General features: G+C 46.5%; 1 long non-coding RNA gene across 1 annotated transcript in view; it reads right to left on the reverse strand.

The window, feature by feature from the left end:
* LOC118526019 (uncharacterized) overlaps positions 1–23,031 on the reverse strand; it is a 34,244-nt gene extending 11,213 nt beyond the window's left edge. Inside the window, exon 1 of the long non-coding RNA XR_004912426.2 lies at positions 22,816–23,031. This is a non-coding gene — a long non-coding RNA (uncharacterized LOC118526019). The remainder of the gene's footprint in view (positions 1–22,815) is intronic.
* Positions 23,032–23,197: the final 166 nt, after the last annotated feature.

Raw genomic sequence — 23,197 nt, forward strand, 5'->3', positions numbered from 1 at the left:
CCTTCACCCATTTGCCCATCCCCTTCCCCATCTCCCCTCTGGCAACCACGAGTTTGTTCTCTGTATTTATGGGTCTGTTTCTGCTTTTGTTTGTTTATTCATTCGCAAAACCCACATTTTTAACCATCAAGCATAGAAAACCAAAATTCTACACCTTTGAGAACACTCTTCCTGGATGAGACTTTTAAGTCATTTTGACCTTGTTTTGTTAGAGGAACAGATTTCAGTAGCCAGACAGCACATAGTTTTCCTCTATCTGACAATGTGCCTGAGGACAGCAGTAGATTCTAGAAATCAGATAAATGAGCATCAGAGATAATCTACTCACGAAACAGAACTTGGAGGAATATGTGGGTGGAAATGTGAATTCTGGGTTCAGTCTGGCTCAGAGTTGATTTGTCTCAAAGTTAAAGTATTTCCGTTGTCTTTCAGCAGCCGCTAATATAGAAAGACAGCTCTGCCGTGAGCTTTAGTTACAGTTCTAAATACACAGGCAACATCCTAATACCTGATATATTCAGGAGGTCCCTGAAGAACAAGCACTTTACTCACCAATTTCTTAACTTTCCAAGCCACATTTTTAGGAGAGATACTGACTGACCAACACCAAGGAGAAGCATAATCAAGTGCTGGGAAATGTTCTAGAAACTTCCTGAAGAAAACAGTAGATGCAATAAAGGAAGAAGAAGTCAACACTGCCTTTATATCCAGTGGCCCCTCACTCTTAAGGAGCACCCTTATGATTTACAGCAGTTTCAGCAATAAATGTAAATGATAATTTAACATAATTATAAAATAAACATGTTGAGATAGTATTCCCCCTTCCACAGAGGCCTTAAGAATTCTCATGATGATGACTTTGGGAGCACTAGGACTATTTATAAAAGATTCTAGTCAGCCCAAACTACTATTAATACTTCCCTTCCCAGTACCTGTGAACTCCCAGGAGGCTCCTATTTGTATATTTGTGGTTATCAAGGGAGATCCCACTTCTGTAAGAAAAGAATGACAGCAAGAAGCTTCCCCACTCCCTCAAGCCCTTCCAACTCAATTGTTTGGGATTGCTCTTTTGTAGTGAAGTAGGAGCTAACAGCAGGTATTCCTTTCCTCACCCCTTTCTAACCCACCTGCTCCAAGGAAGAAGGATGTCCTTCAAGAAAAATAGTCACACAAAATGCAGAATTGGCCTACCTCAATCTCCATCCAAAATACAGAGGCCTGAGATCATATACAATAGCTCCAGTCCTACATGGTAAGCCAACTCCCTATGCGATATAATTTAGAACAAATCAAAAGATTCTAAGATATATACCCCCCCACTACTTTCATTCAGTCATTCAGTCAACCATTATTTATTGAGCACCTGCTGTGTGGGGGTTTCTAGAAGATGGAAATACAATGGTCATAGGATTGCCAGATTTAGCAAATAAAAATCTTGTATGTGATCTGGCAACTCTAAATGGTCAGCAAGAGACCATGCCTGTCCACAAGGACCTTACAATCTAGTGCTCTATGCATTCCGTAAGAATTTTTAAATCTGTTAACACCTTAGCAAAAACGGTTTTATCCGACTAGCTGCAAAGTACACAACCTGAGGGAGTAATACACAGAAATAAGTTTTGAAGGAAAGAGTAAGGTCCGAGGCAAGGCGAGCATCAGTCGAATGTCACAGAGGAATAACAATGATTGACCCAGGACCATGCAAGAGCTCTGGGCCCCTAGTTGGGTGGCAGGGGGGTGGGGGTGGGATTGTCAAGTAAAGGGATCCAAATGAAGAAATTATTGCTGAGAACTCAACTTGCTTCACCTGCATTCCAAATTAGTGACAAGTTAGCCAAAAATGTTGTCAAGGTTGGTAAACATCTCAATTAGACCTGAACAGAGCATCTAGTGGAATCTCATGCCAACTTATGGTTTGGGGTGGAAACCATACAAAATGTGGTGGTTTTATAGGGTTTGAACCTGAAAGCAAGCAAAATGTGGTGGTTTGAGCTATGTTTTTCTTGGAGTATTTTAGGTACTCAGGCATAAAAATTCACAGTCAGGCTTGGGAGGTCCGATCTAAAACAATAAAAAGTTTTCACACTATCCTTTCAGCAACCACAAGGAATAGGCTTCCAAGAGAAGTTGTAGACTCATGTTTGAAAATATGGTTGATAGGTGGACCAGTTAGGCCATGTTAATGTGGCAAAAAGTGATTTTGATATTTGGAGGGAGGAAAAAAAGGCTGTCTTTTTCTGGACCAATATTATCTACACAGGAAAAAGAAAAAAGGGATTTTTATGCATGTTATTGCGTTAATCATAAAACTAGTAAAAGATTAGTTCCATTGCCAGAAATTTCTTGCTGTGAGGAACTCCATAGATTGAGTCTGGAGTGAGAGTGAGAGGAGTAAAAGAATTCGTATTGTTTTACATGTCAGTTATTAAAGCCACTTCAAAGCCTTCATGGAAAGATGTGGGGCATATATTAATAGGAAGAGCCACAGAAGAAGTGGCAGAAATGGAAAGATCCATTTGCACAGCAAACTTTACCACTTCCCTTACTAGATATTTACCGTTTCCTAATCTTAGGATCCCATACTCCATATTGTCTTATGCCAGTTGCAGAATACAAATTCCTGTCTCTCCATTCCTTCCCTTTCCTTGACCTTCTTTGTCTGAGTGGGGAACTGAAATACCTCATGGGAACATGTAAGTGCTGGGTTAGAGCTGTACTGGGCTTTGAATAATATAGATTCTATGATAGCATAGGAGTGCTCTGCCTAGGTACAAGAAAATAGACTGCATGACCTTTCCCAAGATCTTCTTGCAGTTTCTGTGAGGCCCATTCTCTGGACGTGCAACCAAATCGAAATATTTACTTCATTCTTTAGTACAAAGAATATGTTTCTTCATCATCAATGGAAATTCTATTGTTCTCACAATGAAGTGGAATTTTTTTTTAAATTTTGTATTGCTCTGTTTTATTTTCAAGGGGGCTAGAGGAACGATTACAAAATCAATTATGATTTACAGCAGTAGAACAGTAGGAATCGGGGCACCTGGGTGGCTCAGCTGTTGGGCATCTGCCTTCGGCTCGGGTCATGATCCCAGGGTCCTGGGATCGAGCCTCGCATTGGGCTCCCTGCTCCATGGGAAGCCTGCTTCTCCCTCTCCCACTCCCCCTGCTTGTGTTCCTGCTCTCGCTAACTCTCTCTCCGTCAAATAAATAAATAAAATCCTTAAAAAAAGAAAAGAGGGGGCGCCTTGGTGGCTCAGTCGTTACGCGTCTGCCTTCGGCTCAGGTCATGATCCCAGGGTCCCGGGATCGAGCCCCGCATCGGGCTCCCTGCTCAGTGGGAAGCCTGCTTCTCCCTCTGCCACCCCCCCTGCTTGTGTTCCCTCTCTCGCTGTGTCTCTCTCTGTCAAATAAATAAATAAAATTAAAAAAAAAAAAAAAGAACAGTAGGAATCATCGTTATTATCACTTAACTCATATATATATATTAAATTGTTCCAGGAAAATCTGGATAATTTGAACCTTGTACCTTTGAAACATTTGATAATTCCAAGATGGGGAACTGGCTTAACTTTTCCTTTGGTGGAAGTGAGAGTTTACAAATCTAATTAAGTGAGGTTTGCAGGGGGTGATTAATCTTAAGAAAACAAACTGCTTTCAAACACTCCAGTAATAACTGTTTCTGACAATTAATGAAACAATTGCAAAGAATCCTGGCCTACTCATTAAAGCAGAGCCCGTTATGAGGTCTTGGCCACAGAGTATTGGTTGCTGGCTTATGTAAACATATTATATGGTAGGTTACATACGATATTCTATAATTCTGGCATATCATGGTTTATACTGATCTTCCCTCAAATTAGCCTGCCATATGAAGGTTTCCCTGTATTTTTATTCCAAAGTTGTATGAACCCAAGATAACAGCGAAACAAGCCTAAGTGGTCTTGAATATACTTATGATCCATGCAATCTCTGTTAATGACTTTTTCGTATACATATGTCCTTTAAACCAGTGGCATAATTGGATTAATTGGAAGCCCACTTGGCCAGCACACGGGGATAGTTGAAACCTAACTATTAACACTCGTATAGATCATCTAAATCACTATCCAAGGAATACGCATAAGCCATATGTAGAACAGTATGGTCAAATGTCTACGGATTTGACAGGTAGCCCAGCTTGTTCATGAGCTCTTCATTTAAATTGGGAAACTCACTGAAGATATTTTGTCCTGAAAATACCAACAATTCCTTACAGAGCCCACAATCAAAACTCTTTATAACGTTACTTATGGGATGGATAAGTCCCTTTTAGTACTCTCCTTGAGGCATACTAAGTAGAGAAAACTAAATGTAGAAGAATCCATCTAATTACAACTGATTTATAAATGCAAACAAAACAGAAAGACTGAATATTTATTCATCCAGAATACATATATTGAATATTTACTACCCATCAGGCTCAGTTATAAGCTCTGAGAAAGGAAGATAAATAATACATGGCACTTAGGACAGCTTATCATCAAATTAGGGAGACAGATAACAATGACAAAAAAAAAATATGACAAAAACCCTACAAAATACTAGAAAAGCAATAAGCAGTGGGTACTATGGAGTCATAAGGACAGACACCTAATTTCAAGCATCAGAGAAGACTTCCCGGGGTGGTATTACTTGAGCAGAGCTGGAGAGGTGAGAAGTTAGCCAGGCGGGCAATGAGCCAGGGAGGGCTTTCTAGAATAAGGGGATGGCATATGCAGAAGGAGGAACCAAAAGGCTTTGTTAAGCATTATATTAATGTTAATGGTAAGCATTAGCTAGTATTTTTTGATCACTTATTTTTCACAAAGCACCTTACTATAAGCCTTTTACAGGCATTTATCTCATTTAATTCCACTATTACCAAATAGGTCAGTTCAAATTGTCATTCCAATTGTCCAAAAAGAAAACTGAGACACAGAGAAGAAAAACAATTTGTTCAAGATTCTGCAGCAATCTGACTCAAGAACCCAAGGTCCTCACCCCTAAGCTCTGAGCCTCCCCAGGTATGCCAAACTGTGGAGCTTATCTTTGCTCTATAGGCAATGGGGAGCCCCTAAAAACTTTAGGTGAATCCCCTTAAAGTAAGCCCAACTTTTTTTTTTTTTTTTTTTTTTTTTTTTTAGAAAAAGACCCCCATTGTTTGCCAGGTGTTTTTTTTGTTTTGTTTTTGTTTTTGTGTTTTTAATCCTTTGGTCCAATACCTTGATTACTTTCTGGTTAAATTTGATTTACAACTTGAGAAAAAGAACAGTGACTTAAGAAAGCCCTTTGTGCATGTGAATTATAACCCCTAGAATCAGGACAAGCAGAGATGGGAATTGCTGTCTATCACTCTGATAAGTCATAAAGAAACCAATGTGGGTTGTCATGCCATGCATACATGGTAGAATCCTTCATTTATACCTACTTTCATGGAGACAGGGTCAGATTGTGAAATCTGAATACTTTAAATTCAGAATACTTCTTCAGTATTCTTTGCCTTATAATTGATGGTTTTTAAAGGGCAAGATTTGCTTAGAACCACGGTTAAGATAGTAGAGTGGAACTATAGTGATCTAAAATGATCTAATTTTCTAGAAAATTACTACTTTCTACAAGCTGCATAAACTTTAATTAAAAAGACAAGGAGGCCTATTCTCTCTCCTTACACACATGCGACACACTAGGCTCTTGGGATCCTGGTAAAAGGAAAAGAGCAGATTGAAGAGATTAGAATTTTTAGCAAAACTCTAAAGCTAATTAAGATGTAATGCTTATTTCCATCGTTAAGACCAACATGTATCCAACATTTGTTGCTTTTCTAGACAGAAAATATTTTTTATTTCAAAATATGTATAAAGTTAGCTTATAAAATGAACTGTAGAAGCAGGTTAAGTCACAAGTAAAACAACACACAAATTAGCTCATATGAACATGACAATAACGTTTTTCAGTTAAATATCCCCAAAATGAGCATTCCTAAGAGGTTTAATGCAATGTTTTACGTATCTATATCCATTAAAATATCCCCAAACATCCTATAAAGAAATATTTTGGCAGCTTCCACTACAAAGTCTCCAGATTTTAATGGTAGCATATTTAGAGGAAAAGGGAGGCCACTAAGGTGAAAACAGAGACTGAGTCTGAAAATAACCTCAGCAATTCACAGGATAGGATCTATGGCCAAGAAAGGTCTCTCTGCCTAAGTCATCACTCATGGGGTATTTTTTCCCTTCACCTGCTTTCTCTCTTTGCTCTCTTCCTTCCTGTATGCTCTCTTTCCATGGTAGTCCGCCTTCCAGGCAGTGCTCCCAAACTCATCTAAAATCACTTTAAAAGGACATGTTTGATGCAAAGCAGCTTAATGTACTTTGTCCAACATGTAGAAGCATTTGGGTAGCCTCAGTGTCAGTGTGAATTGGGCTCCATGGAGGCTGGCCCACTGAGATTAAATGAAAATCAACTTTAATAGGGATGATGTGAAGCAGAAGAGCATTTTTTTTTTAAACAAATTCAGATATGTGCATGTATTCCTCCCGTTCAACAAGTTCTGAAAAAAGCTGGTGGCAGCTACAGCTTCACAAGCAGCTTCTTGCAATCTAATGTTGATGCACTGACAGAAAATTGAGAAATGAGGGGAAGGATGTGTACACAGCACAAATGTTTATGATTATGTACACATCACTTATGTGGAGTATGTGGCCCAGCTATACTAACTATACTACCTGATTAACTGTATGTATGCATAAGGAGGTGGCTTGAAAAGCACTGTAGGATGTGTGTGTGTGTGCGAGCAGAGTGAAGTACTGTATTGTGTGTGTAAATATCAGGTCGTATAAAATAAAATACCCTATAGTTGTTTGTTTAGGGGCACACTGGGGTTGAGTGAGCATTATAACAATCATTTCTTTCAAAACCACAAAAACATCACACTTTTTAGTTTTAATAAAGTCTAGTTTCTGGCAGTTCTTTTATCACATCTGTCATCTCCTAAGCTTTGCTTAGCCAAAGCACTCAGACTTGAATTTTGAAATTGTCAATATAGGCCTTCTAATCTTTAAGTCTTAAATTATCTAAGCAGATTAACTACTATTATTCTATGCCTACAGGATGCGGGGGTAAAGAAAGGCAGAGGAAATATATAACTTCTTTTCAGGCAATTAAGTTCCTGTGGAGGTTGTGTTTGGGGCACGTATTTGGAAAATGGTCCAATGTATTTATGCAAATAACCAGGTAGACAAGATGAGGACATGAACTCCAGTATCTACATCTGTAAGACCAAAGAAAAGGGGGGGGGGGCTCCATGTAAGATATTTCATCCTCCAGCTTTTAAATAAAAAGTTATTTATAGTTCATATTGACACCTTCCAGTTTGCCAACTGGCAATGGATGTTCTGAAGCCAAGAAAAGATATCTTGGAGAAACAAACACGCACACAAAGAAAAGCAAAAAAAGAAAAAAGGGGGAGGGGGCTCCTTTTCACAGCAGCATCTATCTGTGGTGACCTGATTTGTGCTGTGATCTCCCTTTGGAGATCAAAGCAGGATTAATGTGATTCTTTACTGTTTGCACTGCACATCTCAAAGCTCTGGAGATGTAAGAAATAACTACAAATGCAGCCCTGGGACACAGGGGAAACGGAATATGAATGTGGTGGGTTAATAGTCCAAAGGCTAACTATGAAAAGTTATTTGGGATTTGGGAGGCAATGCAGAATTTAAAGTACTTGGTATTTTTAAGCACCTTGGCTTTCTCTTTTCTCATTTTCTGGGGTGAGGCTTTTGGCTCGTTGATGAGGCCAGCACTGAATGTCATATTAATAAGTCTCCACAATGACCTTCTAGCTCATTTGGTATGTTTTGCAGCTGCTAGTACACATAAAAAAAAAAAAAAAAAAAGGGAACCCTGCAGCATGTTTTCACACTAAAGCACTTTCACGTTACAACCAGGCATTTACGCAGAGGATTTAAAAGAAGGGAAAATCTTCTAAAATATCAAAATGTTGAGCTTTTGTGTTTTCACCGCGTGTGACATTCCTGGATGCCGGAACCCCTAAAGAGTGAGTGTTTCTGCAGCCTTTCAGAGGTGCTCGTTCTTTTGTTGAGAAAAAAGGCAAGTCCTATATTCCTGGGATCTCAGAAAGTGAAGGAAAAATCACTTCTATTTTTAATGCTTAGTGTATACACCTCTTGGAGGGGTAGAAAAAGCTCCCCTCCGCCAAACTTGACTGTGATTTCAGCTGCATTACCTAGAAGAGGGCGCGCCAGAGTGTAGCTCAACCTGCAGTTTTTAGGGACTCGGAACTGCCAAGGAGAACCGGATTGCGGGGGTGGGGGGCGGAGGTTCTCTCCGTCCGGGACGTGATCCCACGGTCTCCACTCTTGGTTTACACAATTCCACCCCAAACTCACCTTTTCCACAACTCTGCACGCCTGGCCACACAAAGACACCCGCACAAGAAGTCCCAGTCCCGACAGCCCATTCACCCCCGTGAGCCCTGCTTTTTCCTGAGAGCACCTTCGCCTTGTTGGCTCTTCCAAGTTCCTTTAGGTCAGCGCTCGAAGACCATTTTTTTCCTTTCACCACTTCCCTTTCACCCTCCAAACCCAGCCACGCTACGTGGCCAAAGCCCGGGAAGTGACTGGAGAAGAAGACTCGGCAGAATAGACCCCGGGATAAAGGTCTAGATAGGACCCGACTCGGGGTCCTTCCCGCGCGCATCCCCGCCCTGACACCCAAGGAGGTTCCACCTCCTTTTGCGTAACGTCCATTACGCCCGTCCGGTGCGGAACGGTGGGGAGCTTGAAGTCAGGCTCCTTCCAGGGCAAGGGGTGCGGGGCTGGGGTCCCCTCTGCTGCAGTCCCCGCAGCCCCGCCCCAGCGCTCCAGCCTTCGCCTCTGCGTCCTGGCGGCGCCGGACTCCCGCTGCCCGCCCCCAAGCTCCTACCTGGAGGGGGAATTCAATGAGGAACCTGGTGAATTGCCTCAACTGGAAAAGCAGCCTGCTGGTGAAGCTTTTTGTCCTGAACACAATTCCCAGGGCCAAGATAAGGAAGGGGAGGAATCTCCTTCAGTGCCTAAACACGCTACACTCACCTCCAGTTGTTTTAATCACAACAAACACTGGCAAAGTGGACTTTCCTAGGCGTTTCCTTGCTTTATTTAGCTAGATCTGACGGTGTTGATAATTGTTTTCTCATTATCATGCTAATTTGTTTTTTTTTTTTTCAAAGATTTTATTTATTTATTTGACAGAGAGAGAGACAGCTAGAGAGGGAACACAAGCAGGGGGAGTGGGAGAGGGAGAAGCAGGCTTCCCGCTGAGCAGGGAGCCCGATGCGGGGCTCGATCCCAGGACCCTGGGATCATGACCTGAGCCGAAGGCAGACGCTTAACGACTGAGCCACCCAGGCGCCCTATCATGCTAATTTGTTAACAAGGACATTTTCATTTGAGTAAAGATTGTTCGGGAATGGTAACTAGGAATCCTGGCTGGCTGAGGGAATTGCCCGAAAATTCTACTGGAAAAGTCCGGACATCAGTACCAACTCACCCTCCGCCTCTCACTCTCTGTTTTTACAGTATTATTCTCTCTGCAGCCCCGGTCTGCACAGCGGTGGCCTATCACTCGCAAACCATCCTGTAGCTAAAAGGATAGTAGTTAGGGACTCACAATTCATTTTTAAAATGTTGTTTGAAAAGATTGCAGGGTGTTTTTTTTTTCCCGAAGCTTAAAGTACCAGCTGAAATCTCAAATACAATTAGTCGCAGCATTTTAAGACTTTATATTGCTGAAAATTTTCTAACCGCGGTATCTGACTTTGAAACAAAACGTTCGAGTTAGATAGAATTCAGTAAAAGTTATTTAGTTATTAAAACGCAGTGGGAGTCCTACAAGTTTTACAGTTTCTGTCAAGACATTGCTAATGTTTATGTACATATTCTCATGGGCTGTTTTTTAAATTCTCATTTTTAAAATTTCATATTTTGAACATGATTCCTTAAGTTCCTATTAATATATGATCTCTTTAAGCAGAAAATCGAAATTCTAAGGAAGGGAAGTGCAGGCTCCAGCCTCTTCTTTTCACATCGATTAGAAGTTCGGTGCACCAACTCTTCTGACTGGTATTTGCTAACTTAGAAAACTTTAAAGGTAAATTTGGAAAATTAACTTGAGAGAAGCCCATAACAAAGGGTGACTTTTATCAATTTTTTGGGAGGGGAGGGTGCTTAAATCAGTTAAGACCTACAGGGTAATTAAACTATACGACATTCTGAAATATATAACATGGGGGAGGGCTTTAAAAATGATCCCATCTAACAATTCCTATATCTACACGAGTAAGAAGCCCGTAACTACCAACAGCTAGCATTGCTTGCAAATTATATTCGATTGAAACTCTGCTGAAAGAGTGTATCTTCCATTGTATTTTGGAATGTGTGAAGGTATGTATGTACGGGATATATGTATATATAATCCTTATACTTTATATATGTTTAGACATGCATTCTTTTTAATGTTTATGTGGTTAGTCACTTTAAGAACATCAAAATAAATTGTACGTTGGCTTACACTATCTCCCAAGTATTCCCAAACACTGATGAACAAAAATCTTTATATCGGAAATGAAGAGCTACCCATTTAAAGGAAAGAATGGAAAGGGGAACTCGATTTATTCTCATTTGTTTATCGCTAGACGTCCCCCCCCCCCACAAATTCATTTGAATAGCTTTCAAGCCGGAAAATGGAAATGTGGCTCCTGCCCTCTATTTCAGCGGCAAGCAGCAGCGTCCTGGCAACAGCGCAATTTTCTATCATCAAGGATAAATGGCATCGAACAGAACATTCTGATAAAAAAAAAGAAAGAAAGAAAGAAAAAAAGCTTCAGCCCAAGGAGCCCATGATTGCTGGCCTTCCTGTCTGTCATCCCTTTACAAAATCCTCTCCGCAAACCTGAGCGGCATGCTGTCAGAGCTAATAACGTCTTCTGAAGGGGGTGGGGGGGGTGCATAGTCTTCCCTGCACAATGTTCCCATTTATTAAATCGAGTGCTTATTTTAAAATTGCAAATATCTTTGTTTGGTTCACTGCAAATTAAAACCAAGATGCAGGAAGTTACATGGTGCAACAATTATTTGTGTCATATCAAAGAATCAAACGGCTATCTCGCCCTTCTTTGGGCTGAGGTCGGATGAGGGGGAAGGGGGAATCTGGGGGAATCCAGGGCAAGAGGGTTTTTGGTGGAAAAATACAAATCTGTTCGCCCTGCAGGTAAGCTGAGAGTAATTGAAAGCCGGAGGAGCGGTGCCCGCTTCTGCCAGGGAGAACGAGCTCACTGCGATTCCGGGAGCGCGTGTGGGCGCGGTCCTCCGCGCGACGCCGCACGCGGGTCGGCCAGAGCTCTGAGCACAGTCACGGAGCTTTCCCGCGGGAGGCTTTGAACGTAATGGTGGCTATTTCTCGCCCACTGAGATCCCTTTCCAGAAAAGGCCATTCTGTTCCAAGGAGCTGGATCCCTGGGGTCCCCGTGCCCGCATAGGGGGTCTTGGAGAGGTTTAGAGGACACCCCTGCAGGCGTTCCCTGAGTCACGCGCTTCTCGCGAGAGGTGGGGGCTCGGAGCGGTAGAGCCGCAGCCCACACGCACGCAGGCGGGCTCGCAGGTGCTGCCCTTGAGCTTCTTAGCGGCCCGGACTGGTGCCTGGGGGTGTGCGGTCCAGCTTGACTGGTGACTGGCTCTAGTGCCCATCAAGTTCTTGGTCCATCAGCGCTCCTGCACTTTGGACGGAAACCCACATGGCGGGGGGTGGGGGTGGAATGGGGGTGGAGACGGTCGAAGCCGAAAGGAATGGGGAGCGGCGATGTTGACACTCTTCCTGTCAGACCAACCGCTAGGGAATTTTCTCTTTGAGAGGGAGAGATGAGGGAGGGGACCTAAAATGAAGAGAGAATCAGATCTTAATATCCTTTAAAGTTGGCCTTTGCAAAGAAAAAAGAATAATGGAGAGGTATGTAAAGGACCCTAGAATAAGGGGAGACCCTAACAGGTAGAAGCGGTAGACCGAAGTCTGGATATCAGAGATTGGGGCGTGCGGGGCGGGGCGGACGGGGACGGGTAATCAGCTTGGTTTGTAAGGAGTTCTGGCGGCTGAGAACGGTGGGAGGAGAGGAATGATGGGGAAACCTTTGTTTAATGAGGAAACCTAATTATTGCGCATCTGGAAGTCTTGGTCCCAACTAAGAGAAGAAGGCGGGTACTCCCGCCACCCCCCCCATGCAGTGCGCATGCCCCAGCCTTCGGATTTGCATGATAAGGCTCACACGTGAGCCAACGGTGGCAGAGCCTGGGCCCTGCCTTGGCAGCCAATAGAATCCCGATCTCAACTGCGCCTCCGGGTCACATTGACATCTCGGTTCCCCCACAATAGGCCTTTAAAACCCACTTTAAAAATAAAAAGGGTATTTTAATATCGATTCTCGCCTTGGCACGCTAGATTTCTGTGGGAAATAGACACATTTTAGAACTACAAATACATTTACTACAAGCAAGGGTTAAAGTATTCAGAATTTAAGAGAAAGTTAGAAGACAGGAGAAAGGAGTCTGTTCAAAGAACACTGGCGGGAAGTCAAGAAATCCTGGGACTGCTGCCTTCAGAGCCCTCAGATTTGCCCGACGTTGACTCTCTCGAGCCTTTTCTGTCACATGAAAATCCCACCTACTTTATTGGCCGAATGAGCCTCAGAAACAGAAACATTACCTGTTTCTGTACAAGCCTGGCTTGGGAAGACAACCCCAAACCCAACTCCTTCCCCACTCCCATCGCCAGCCCCCACGCTTGCCTGGGAGATGGGAAGCTAGAACTCCTGCATGCCATCCTTCTCCCTTTCCCAGACACCAAAGTGGTCTGTGTACTGATGTCCATGTGTTAGCTCCCACATCTGCGAAATGGGGCTAATTATAGAAGGGCAGAGGGAACTAGAAAGGTAAAGAAGTGACATAAATCTCCTCCCTGTCTGGGCCTCCCTCACCTCCACCCAAGCTCTGAGGCTGGAATCGATGAGGTTGATTCTCTGGGGCTGCAGAAGGGGTGGGCCAGCTGGGAAATATTACCTATCTTGCCCCTTCTGCACACCAACACTGCTGCCTGCCCTCTCTGCAGCACCCTCCTGACAGTTACCAACCACCCTGTATTCTTCCCACCATGTATCCCTGCCAGAATTACTGCCCACAAATGGGCCTCCAACACCCCTGAGAGCGCTCCTGTCTGTGACAGGAAAACTGCTTGTTCCTATCACTGAAATAAAACAGGTGGGGATCATTATGTGCAGTTCCTCTCCCCTTTTGTGTAATTCACAAGTCTCCAACATAGGATTAGGCTTCAAATGCATTGGGTCAGGTACATACTTTTTAGTGCTCAGCTCAAACAATGGTAAAACCATTCCAGCCGTGCCTCTGTTTGTCTCTTAGGTCTTTCTTTCTCATCCTCCAGGCCTACAATCATCACATAACTTTTTTTTTTTTTTTTTTTTTTTTTTTTTGAGAGTGTGAACCAGAGTCCCACCCCAACCAACCCTCCAAACTGCAAGGCGCTAGAGTGACTTCAAGGTCTGACTTTTTCACCTAAGATCAATATTATTTGACCAATAAGTATTAAGTTGGCATACTGGTAAGCATTTAGGTGCCATCATCCATGTCTATTTTCTGAGATACTCACTGAAACCAGAAATGTCAGTTGGTAGTCCCTGTAAAGAGCAAAAAACTTTATCACGATTGTGTATGGGGATTGTCTTTGCAAAAATGAAGCTTTCTCCTAAGCTGGCCCAATAAAACCAAGAGGCTTCAAGATGGGATAGCCATGTTGTTTACAATCCTTCTTGAACATTAGATTTTAGGCTTTTTCTTATAATTGACTTATCTTTGTGCTTATGGAAAATAAGGGTGCATTTGAAAGGAACTATAGACCTAAAAGAAAGTCCATCAGCCCACCAATAATTTTCACTGTCCTCAGTTGAAACAAAATCCTCCTTCCCTGTCTTGGGAGGGACTGCAATAAAAGGTTTTTCTTCTTGAGCATGTTGAGTAAAATTGAACCAACATAAGTCTCAAATTCATGTCCCAACTTCTTTCTTGAGACAGGTTTCAGATCAGCCATGAGTCTAACTTCAATGACAACTCACTGTCACCTCTAAGAGAAGAAAAGACCAGCAGGCTGGAGGTCAGGAGGGAAACACCGAGTTGTAGACCCAGGACAATGACCTGGAACCCTGCCTGGGCCACAGCTTCAGCCTCTGGAGTTGCAGTTTACAGGCATCCTCAGCTCTAACCCAGACTATCTTACAGTCACTTTGTCTACCATCAGTGTGTACCTTAGGGTACCTATTGGCTCCTGCCCTCCCAACAGACACTGTTGGCTGTTAGCACCCTGTGCCAGTAGGGCTTGCTGGTAAACCAGCTGAGCTAGGAGCATGTCCTTCCCACGTGGGGCTGTACCACTCTTAATTAAGTTGGGACTGGTCAATTTATGGGGAAATGGCAAAGGAGGGTAAGGAGGAAGATTATTGAGACTACAAAAATGCAATTGACACTGAAGGCTTACGGAAGCCAACACTACCTCCTCCGTGAGGACTCTGAGGGAGATGCCCCATAGATCAGCTGGAGCAGGACAAACCTACCCCTTCCTGTTTTGGGTCATCAGAAATGGAGATTTGGCCGGGTGTGGGGGGGTGGGGAGGATTCCCTTTTCTCTAGCAGGTCAGTCCGGGAGGCGAGGGGGCTTGGGACTCTCAATTCCACTGAGACTTCTTGAGGCGCCTTGACTCCAGGTCTGCCCCTGCCTACTCCCCGGTGTAGTCTCCGGGGTCTGGGACCACTCCCATCCCACAACCCCCACCACCATTATCCGGCAGGGGTTATTCTAAGGACACTGAGGGTGCTCCAGGAAGCTTTCCCCTATCTCCTCAAGACCAGGCAGCGAAACCAAGCCAGTCCGCAGGAGAGCGGCTTAGCGTGAGAGGCTCTGGACCAAGCCCAGGACTCTGGAGCCCTCGGGCCCTTGGGGAGGTAGCGAGCAGATCGAGCGCGCGCTGCTCTGGCTGGCGTTTTCAAACAACATGGATTACAGGCTGCATCTTGAATATGAATTAGCCTTCTGCGCTGGTGTGAATTCGCTTTGAAACTCAACTTGTCAAAGTATGGTTTTAATTAAACGTCTTCGGCCCGAAAGATTACATGTTTTGTAAAATACATCCTAGCATGAAATTTACTTCCACAATCTGAAATTAGATTTCTTGTAAATGTTTTCATTAAAAAAAAAGAAATAGGAAGGGTGTGTGTGTGTGAGAATGGAGCAGTTCATACTCGCGGCGTTCTTTTAAAACGTCCTGCCAAGCCGGCCAGGCGCCCGCCAGGTCCCGGGCCGGCCCGCCAGCCCCGGCCGGGACACGGAAGAGACAGCGCGCCCAGGACGCGCGAGTAACCCGAACCCGCCCGGGCAGGCGCGGCCCGCGCAGCTCGTGCAGTTGGAGACAATTCAGCAGACAGACAAGTTAATCCCGCACTGATTTGTTTCGGATCCCTCTGCAGGACGCCAGATACCCCCTTCGGCTGCTGCTACAGACACCTGCCTCCTTCCCCACCCCGGACCGCTGCGTCGGTCCCAGCAAAGACAGTGAAGAGGCGCTGGGTGCAGGATGGCCTCAACACCATTCAAGACAACACTTCATCTCGAAATTTAAAGTTCACCTCTAAGAATTCCTGGCTAATATTTACAACAACAGCAATGTTGATCGATAGCCGTCCTAACAGACTGTCCCAAACTGCTCCAACCCAACCTCAAAGCTTCTCTAGACGGGAAGGACCCCCGGGGGGTTCTCTATAACCTACCTGGGGGCATCTATCACTGGTGTAGCCCTCAGAGAAAAAGGACCCTGTTTCCCTGCCTGGGGGCGGGGAAGGTGCCTGCGCACGCTGCGTCTTTCTATTCAGTACAGAATTAAGAGCTGGGTCCCTGTGGAATTCTCTTTTCCTAACTACTCTCCGAGGAACCCGCCAATTCTGGCGGGATTTGCTGGATTCTAGTAAAACTTGGCTCACATGCGGTGGGGTGTGATGGGGAGGAGGAGGGAGGGAGGCGCATCTCCTCTCTTCTAGATAATTGGGACCCAAGAAACGAGGAGGGGGTGGCGCGGTAGGGAGAGTTATTTACCGCCCTCCACCTGAAATAAGCAAGACCAATAACGCGCTTCGCTTTTCGCCCTGTTTACTCCATCCCCATTCAATGATTGGCAAAGCAGGCCCCGAAGGCAAAGGCAATAATTGCTCCGCGCTCTCCTTACTAGGGATGTGTGTAGGCATTTGAAGTGTACTAAAAATAAACGAAGGAGCGAGAAAATGAAAAGGGGACAGAGTGACAATTTGCGGCAATTAAAGCGTCTGCGCATGTTGCCAGAGGAGCAGGGACCCACAGCAGTTTTTGTTTTCTCAGGCCTGATGATATGACTAACTCGTTAGGGAATTTTCGTCCCAGGTTGTGTGTGTGTGTGCAGGCGCGCGCGCTTTGTTAAGTCCTTGGGGGAAGGAGGCAACTGGGACCATTTCTGCGCCCCTGAAAACCGGGTTATTCTCGGGAAAGTGCGGGGTCCAGCTCCCTCAGCCCTCCCTCCTCCACCCATCCCCCACCCGCACTCCTGCAGGTCTGCTGTGAGAGCTTCTCCGTTAGCACTCGGCCGCCACTTCTTCTAGGAACTTTGGCGCAAGTTTTCAGCTCTAAGGTGTCTAACCTTAAAGGGGAAACGCTTAATAATACTAACGTTTATTTCACAACCACTGAGATGCAAAGGATAAGGGGTGGGAAGGGAGAAAAAGGGGGGCGGCAAGCCAAATCAAAGCTTGGGAGACATTTTGACAGCGCGCTTGAAATATTACTCTTAATTTTTGGAAGACTTTCAAGAAGTGAAAGGGGAATGGGGGTGGGGGTGAGTGGAAAGAACGACAACTTTCTTCTGTCACTCCAGCGTCCAAACAGGGAGGGCTCCAACCTCTGCCACACGCGGGAACACGCAGTGGGAAATTGCTTCAAGATACAGCAGGGCTCTCTTCTTTCCCGGGACCCTACCTGAGCCGCGAACTTCGCGAAAGGGTGGGGAGGAGGAGTCCCGGGTGTCAAAAGTCTGCAGAACCCCGGAACCGGCGATCAGAGGGGTAACCGCAGGCCCTGAGCTGCGTCTGGGCCTGGCTCGGGCCTCCCAGGTGGAGCCCAAACTGGCACCCCGTGTCGATCAGCCCCCGCCCCCGCCCCCACCTCCACCTCCCCCATCCCACCCCAGTCTCGGGCCTCGGAAGGGGGAGGGGGCGACACTGGGCAGCCACCGCTAAAGTCCAGCTCGGGCTGGCTTCAATGAAAGCTGGCAAATCCAGCAAGTCTCGCAGAAATTTTCTTCGACCCTAATTCAATTTTAGAGCGGATTTTTACTATTAAAAACGCTGCCGAGCAACACACTGAATTAATCTGACTGTACGGTTTTAATTACAGTGAGGGTTTCTCTACAAATCTGTACAAGACAGTGGCTGGCTCTTGGAGGATCTCTGCCTCCTGAATTCCATTATCCGGCCCCCCGTTCCCCGCAGACAGCGGCGCGTGGGAGCCAGCTGCGGACGCGGGCGTTCCTGTCGCCCTCGGCTGCTGCCCGCCCTCCCGGCTCCTGCCCTCCCCCGTCCTTTCTTTCACCCCAGCCCCAAAGAGAGCCCTGGACGCCTGCCTGTCTGTTTGGGACTGCTGCACTGAAATCCTGAAACACTATGCTCGCTTTTTAACTCTTGGGCCCAAGACCTTTGAGCCTCCAGAGGCTCGTTCTTAAAAGGATTCATTTGTCGGGGGAGGGTGACCTCCTTTGTAATTTTTAAAGGGTCCTCCTCCTTCGGCTTTGCAGCTGTTAGAGGGAGCGACGTGATGCCCTAGGTGTTTGAGGGGAAAGCAGGCTAAGGGGTGAGGAGGAGATGGGGAGAAAGGTCTAGTGGAGAGCACTGACCCTGGGCGCTAGGTATTTGAGTCCAGCCAGCCCCCAGCCCCGTGAGCAGAGCGGGCTGCTTGTGTCAGACTTGGGTTTATTAGCTGTGCAACTAACATCATGGGGCAGCGGTCTCTAGAGAATTCGATGGAGAAGAAAATGAAGAGTGGTACTCTCCAAATGAAGCAGATGCACACTCATTCTCTCTTGTTCACTCTCTTGTAGCTCTCTTCAATTCCCTTTGTATGTTCCCTGCTTCTCGACTCTCTCTGTCTCCCTCTCCACAAAGCATGTGGGAAGAAAAATGGCAAACTCAAATATGAACCCAAATATGTATCCAAAATGGACACAACTCTCAGTGAGTATTTAAAGAAGCAAAGGCTTTGAGCTCGGTGGGGCAGGGAGCCTCACTTGGCAGAGACGGAGGGGACTCTCTGCACAAAATTACTGAAGCCTACAGAAGAATACTATTTCATTCCCCTGGGTAGGATGGAAAGGGGGCTTTCTTTCTCCTACAGTTGTGTAAGAAAGGATTTGCTCTGAACAAAAGAAAAGAGAAAGGGCACAGATGAGAGAATGGGTTCAAACAAACAAATAAACAACCCCCTCATGTCTAAGAGCTTTCCAATAGGTTGCCCCCTAAGGAAAGTTCTGCTAAAAATCTAATAAATTACCTTTCCCTTTATTGGGAGGTTATAAAATAAAGGGGATATGAAGTGCCTATGAATAGGCATGAATATGAAAATCACAAGGTAGTCAGGTACAACTAGAGAGAGCTCTAATGAGAAATGGTTTTGATTTCTTTTTCTGTTGTAACAAGAGAAGCTTCTAAGAGTTCACATGATAGCAAGAGGATGTTTTCCACCCCAGGTTTTCCTCAAGAGCTGTCCTAAGCCCTGGCTCTCCCTTCATGTTGAGGCGTTTGCTGTGACTTTGTTATGTTACTGCTGATGAAGGGATGAAGAAATTAAAACAGAGGATGCTTCGAGGCATTTAGGAAGAGGCTTGGCCAGCTATATTAACTCCTTATTATCCTAAAAATAGTCTGCCATTTCCTGTTGCTGCTTGTTCCTGGCCTCTCCAGGGCCGCACTGATCCTCCAATGGTCAGGAGGTCCTAGTTTCCAAAGACGGGCTTGATTAAAGCTGACTTCTAACACCCTATCCATCCCCTTTTGCCCTGCTACATTTCCCAGCAGGGCAAATATGGGGGGGGGGGGTGTCAGCCTTGGTTTATCCAACAGGTTAAAAAGATAAATACCACTACTTATTTTTGTGTTAATCTAAATGTTTAAACACTATTGAGTTCTTTTTTTTTTTTCCCCTGGACTGACAGAAAGAAGAATATCTGTGTATTAGGGAGTGGAGTCCTATGCTTGATAAAAGAGAAAGAAATGGGGGGGGGAGGGAAGGAAGGGAGGAAGGGAGGGAGAGAGGGAGGGAGGGAAGATTTCTGTGTACAGTCCCCAAACTGAGGGTGGTAGAAACATGTGTTGTTTTGCCTCTTGAATCTGTTGTAGGCCCAGCATATTGGCTCCCTCTGTTACGAAAGCTTTGGATGCTCTCACAGTCTGGGAATGGGGTCCAGGAGAGGCAAAGGTGTTGAATTTGAGAACCTGGTTGGCTTTGCTTTTGTAACTTCCCTGGAGCCCAAGTTTGAAAAGACCTAGAGCAGGAGCCTCTAGGCTAGAACATGTTTAATTAATATTCTCCAAATTGAACAGTCTACAAAAAGTCTGTGAAGCTCCCAGTGAGCATCACTGACCCCGGTGGGCCAGTGCCATCCATGTTGGAGCATCCTAGTCACCTGTTCTTGGGACTCTGGACTGGAGAGATGAGGCAGATGTTGTTTCCAGACTTTAGTGACCTTTTTTCTGGGTGTGGAGTAAACAGGGCCCACTCTTTAGCTCGCTTTTGGGGAGCCTGGGAGGGGAGGGTGTTAATATGGACATTATGTTTTGTAACTAGAGAAAATAATGTCACAATCTTAGTGCTTTCTTGCATAGTCTGATACTCTTGCCTACCCCTGAACATAACATCACTGACTTGGGCTAAGAAAGGGAAAGAGGCAGCTCTCTTGCTCCACTCCCAAGCTTTCCCAGGTGTGTGGGTTGGGGAAGGGAAAAGAGTGCCTGGGTTTCCAGGATATAAAGCACCCTTTCCCTACACAAGTACACAAACAGAATTTTACAATGAATGGGGAAAAGACTAGCAGGAATTTTTTTCCACCAATGTCTCCGCTTGAGAAGGGGGTTCTTAGCATGGCTATGTAAATCAATACCGAGTTATTTCTTTGAATTCAAAGGCTATTTATTGAGGTCTAATTTCCTTAGAATTAAGGTGATAACTGAGCCCAACTTAGCAACCAAACCCTACCAGGCCCTGCCCAGGTTGAATGCACCTCTACAGGGCGCAGAGGCTGCAAACCCTCGTCAGCACCCAACCCATTCCCTGGTCAAAAGGAGCGGGCTAACACCCCTCCAGGGATAAAACAGCAGGGGAATTTCCGTCGCAGAGACCCCATCCCTCCCACAGCGGCCTTTGGCGCCTTGACCCACACGGCCTTATATTGACGATCGTTATTTTTCTCTAAATAACATTGACAGCTAGAATACAAGCCCCCAAACCTCGACTCCTGTAAAAGCAAAAAGCAGTTTAGGCCTCAAAGTCGGCCTTCTAACACTCCTTAGTGAATATGACCCTCACCTATTACAGGATCTAAAAGAGCATTCGGCCTTCTACTCCTCCAGATTGCCGGCTTGACTTCTATTTTGAATGATAAAGACGGCGCGGGACTGGCCTGCCCACCTCCTCCCACCTCCAAGGGCTGGCCGGGGATCCCCAGCCGGCAAGACAAAGAGGTAGGAGCCAGGGCCCGGCGGGCGGCTGGAGCCCCCGAAGCGTGCGCCTTCGCTGTGAGGCCCTGAAGAATCCGAGGGTTCTTGCCTCTCACAAGCGCCGGAGGTGCGCGCTGGACTAGAACAAACTAGGGGTGACTCGCCTCGGCTCATGACCGCCGCCCACGACACGGGGCGAAGGACTCGGCAGCCGAGATGCAGGGTTCAGCGGGAGAGAAACGCCTGCGGGGAGCGGCCCCTGCGGCACACAGCCACCGCGCACCGAACTCCTCGAGCGGAGGAGGCTGGTGGCAGAGGCCACACGTGGCAGCCACTCGCTGCGCGCCACCTTGGCACACTGTGTGGGGCCGGACTAGCTCTCTGGCCGGCTATTCCCGGGACCGGCCCGAAAGCCGGACGCTCAAGCAGTGGGGGATTCTATCCAGCCACTCGCACGGAGAACTCAACCAAGGCGGGAGGGACCCCTCGCCCGCTCCGCTCCGCTCCCCAGCCCCTGACTGACTGAGCTCAGTCTGGCTCAGCAGGACCTTGCCCATTGGCGACAACTGCTACCTCGGTGTAGCTGCACACTTGCTCCTCTGGAACACAGCGCTAGGGGTTTGTCCTCTAATGGGAGTGGGATGAGAACCCTGCAGCTACAACCCCGACAATTCCAGCCCTTCAGGCTTTCTTGGGAATTAACAAGGGGGGGGAACCCATTGCAAATAGGGGCTGCTGAGCCCTGGATCTGGTGTTCAGTGCGGGGACCTTCTCCGGTCCCGCCACGACCCCCACCCGCTCCGGGTGCGGCCAGAGTTGGGGAAGCCAGCGAGGAAAGCGGTGCACCTGCGAGCATAAAGAGAGAAACAGAGACATGCACGGGGTTGGGGGGCGGGGGGAGAGAAACGCCTTCACCGTGTTAACAGCAAGCTGCAGGGTATAAAGCAATAAAACTGCCACGTCTACCTGCTAGCTTTGAGGACATTACAAACAAGCTCGGCGCGAAGCCCGGGTGCACCGAGAGCCCGCTGGGGAAGGGGGGGGGACCTTTTCTTCTTCTGACTTCCCCTCTGCCCCCCCATACACACACCCTACACACATGTCCCCCTTACCCAGCCCACCTTTCATTTTCCTTGAAGCTTTTTTTGTTGTTGTTTTAATTCACTGCCGATTTGTAAACGCGTGGATCGGGTTACTGGTTCGCGTGTTAAAGTGCACCTCTTGTTAAAAGAAGGGGAACAAGGCACGCCACTTAAAAATGAATTCAGAGTTACTGAACCGGCTCCCGAGGCTCAAGAAGTTAAGCGCGGCGGGCTGGGGAAGGGAGGGGAGAGGAGAGTAATACGCTGTTGCCCTGAGAACCCTGGAGAAAACCCACGGGCAGCGAGCTTCAGGTTCTGTGATAAAAGGGAGGAAGGAAGGAAAGAAAAAGAAAAAGGCAAACTAGCCTGGCGACGCCTGGAGACCCCGGGCTGGGAGCTGGGAAAATCAATTAGCATAAGCCGCCGCTGCAGAGCTTCGCACAGTATGTAAATAGAGTCCAAGCGGCTATTTCTGCAGCCACCTTTCCTGGAGTTCCGGGGGCGAGCGGAACCAATAAACTGTCCATTTCTCGGGTTCCTTAGGTCGCATAACTTACGGAGTCCAAGAGAACAGGGTGCATACAAGTCCCAGTAGTTTCCCCAAAGAAAGACCCAGACTCGTCCCTGCAACCTCTAGACACGTTGACCTGGAGATGTTAGATTGTACATTTCTCCGTGTGGTCAGAGGCTTGGGTCTAGTCGCGGACTGAACGCTGGCGCCGAGCCCATGGGGGTCTGCAGGTCGTGCCCACCCAGTCCCGACCCACTGACGGTGCAGACTTCCTGCGCCTCCCCGCAGTCCCTGGACCCGACTCCTGGCGCGGCCCCGGCCTGCCCTCTTCGGCGCCTGGTCCCGGGTCCGGCTCTCCTACCTGGTGGCCGGGCCTGAGCTGCGCTCCAGGACTCCGCTGTCTCTGCTGGCTGTCTGGATCTGAGTGGGTCTGGAGACTAGAGGGAGAAAGGCTAGATCCGCAGCCCTGGGCTGCTCTGAACTTAATGTCTTTCCCCAGTCCATCTTTGAAAGAGAAGTGGTTCTACCACCTGGATGTGCGGATATAAATCCCCTTGCAAATAATAAATGGATTAATAATAACAAGGTATGAAGTTCTTTTTATAGAAAAAAAGGAGAGAATTGAAACTAAATGCGGCAGTTAGACATCCATTTTGATAAGAGGATAATTGAGGCGACACTGGTGTATAATTAGAGGATAATTTATGCTATATCCACTTTTATTCCACCTCCCAAAATAAACC

This window comes from Halichoerus grypus, chromosome 12, assembly GCF_964656455.1.
Source record: "Halichoerus grypus chromosome 12, mHalGry1.hap1.1, whole genome shotgun sequence".
NCBI classification, from domain to species: Eukaryota; Metazoa; Chordata; class Mammalia; order Carnivora; family Phocidae; genus Halichoerus; species Halichoerus grypus.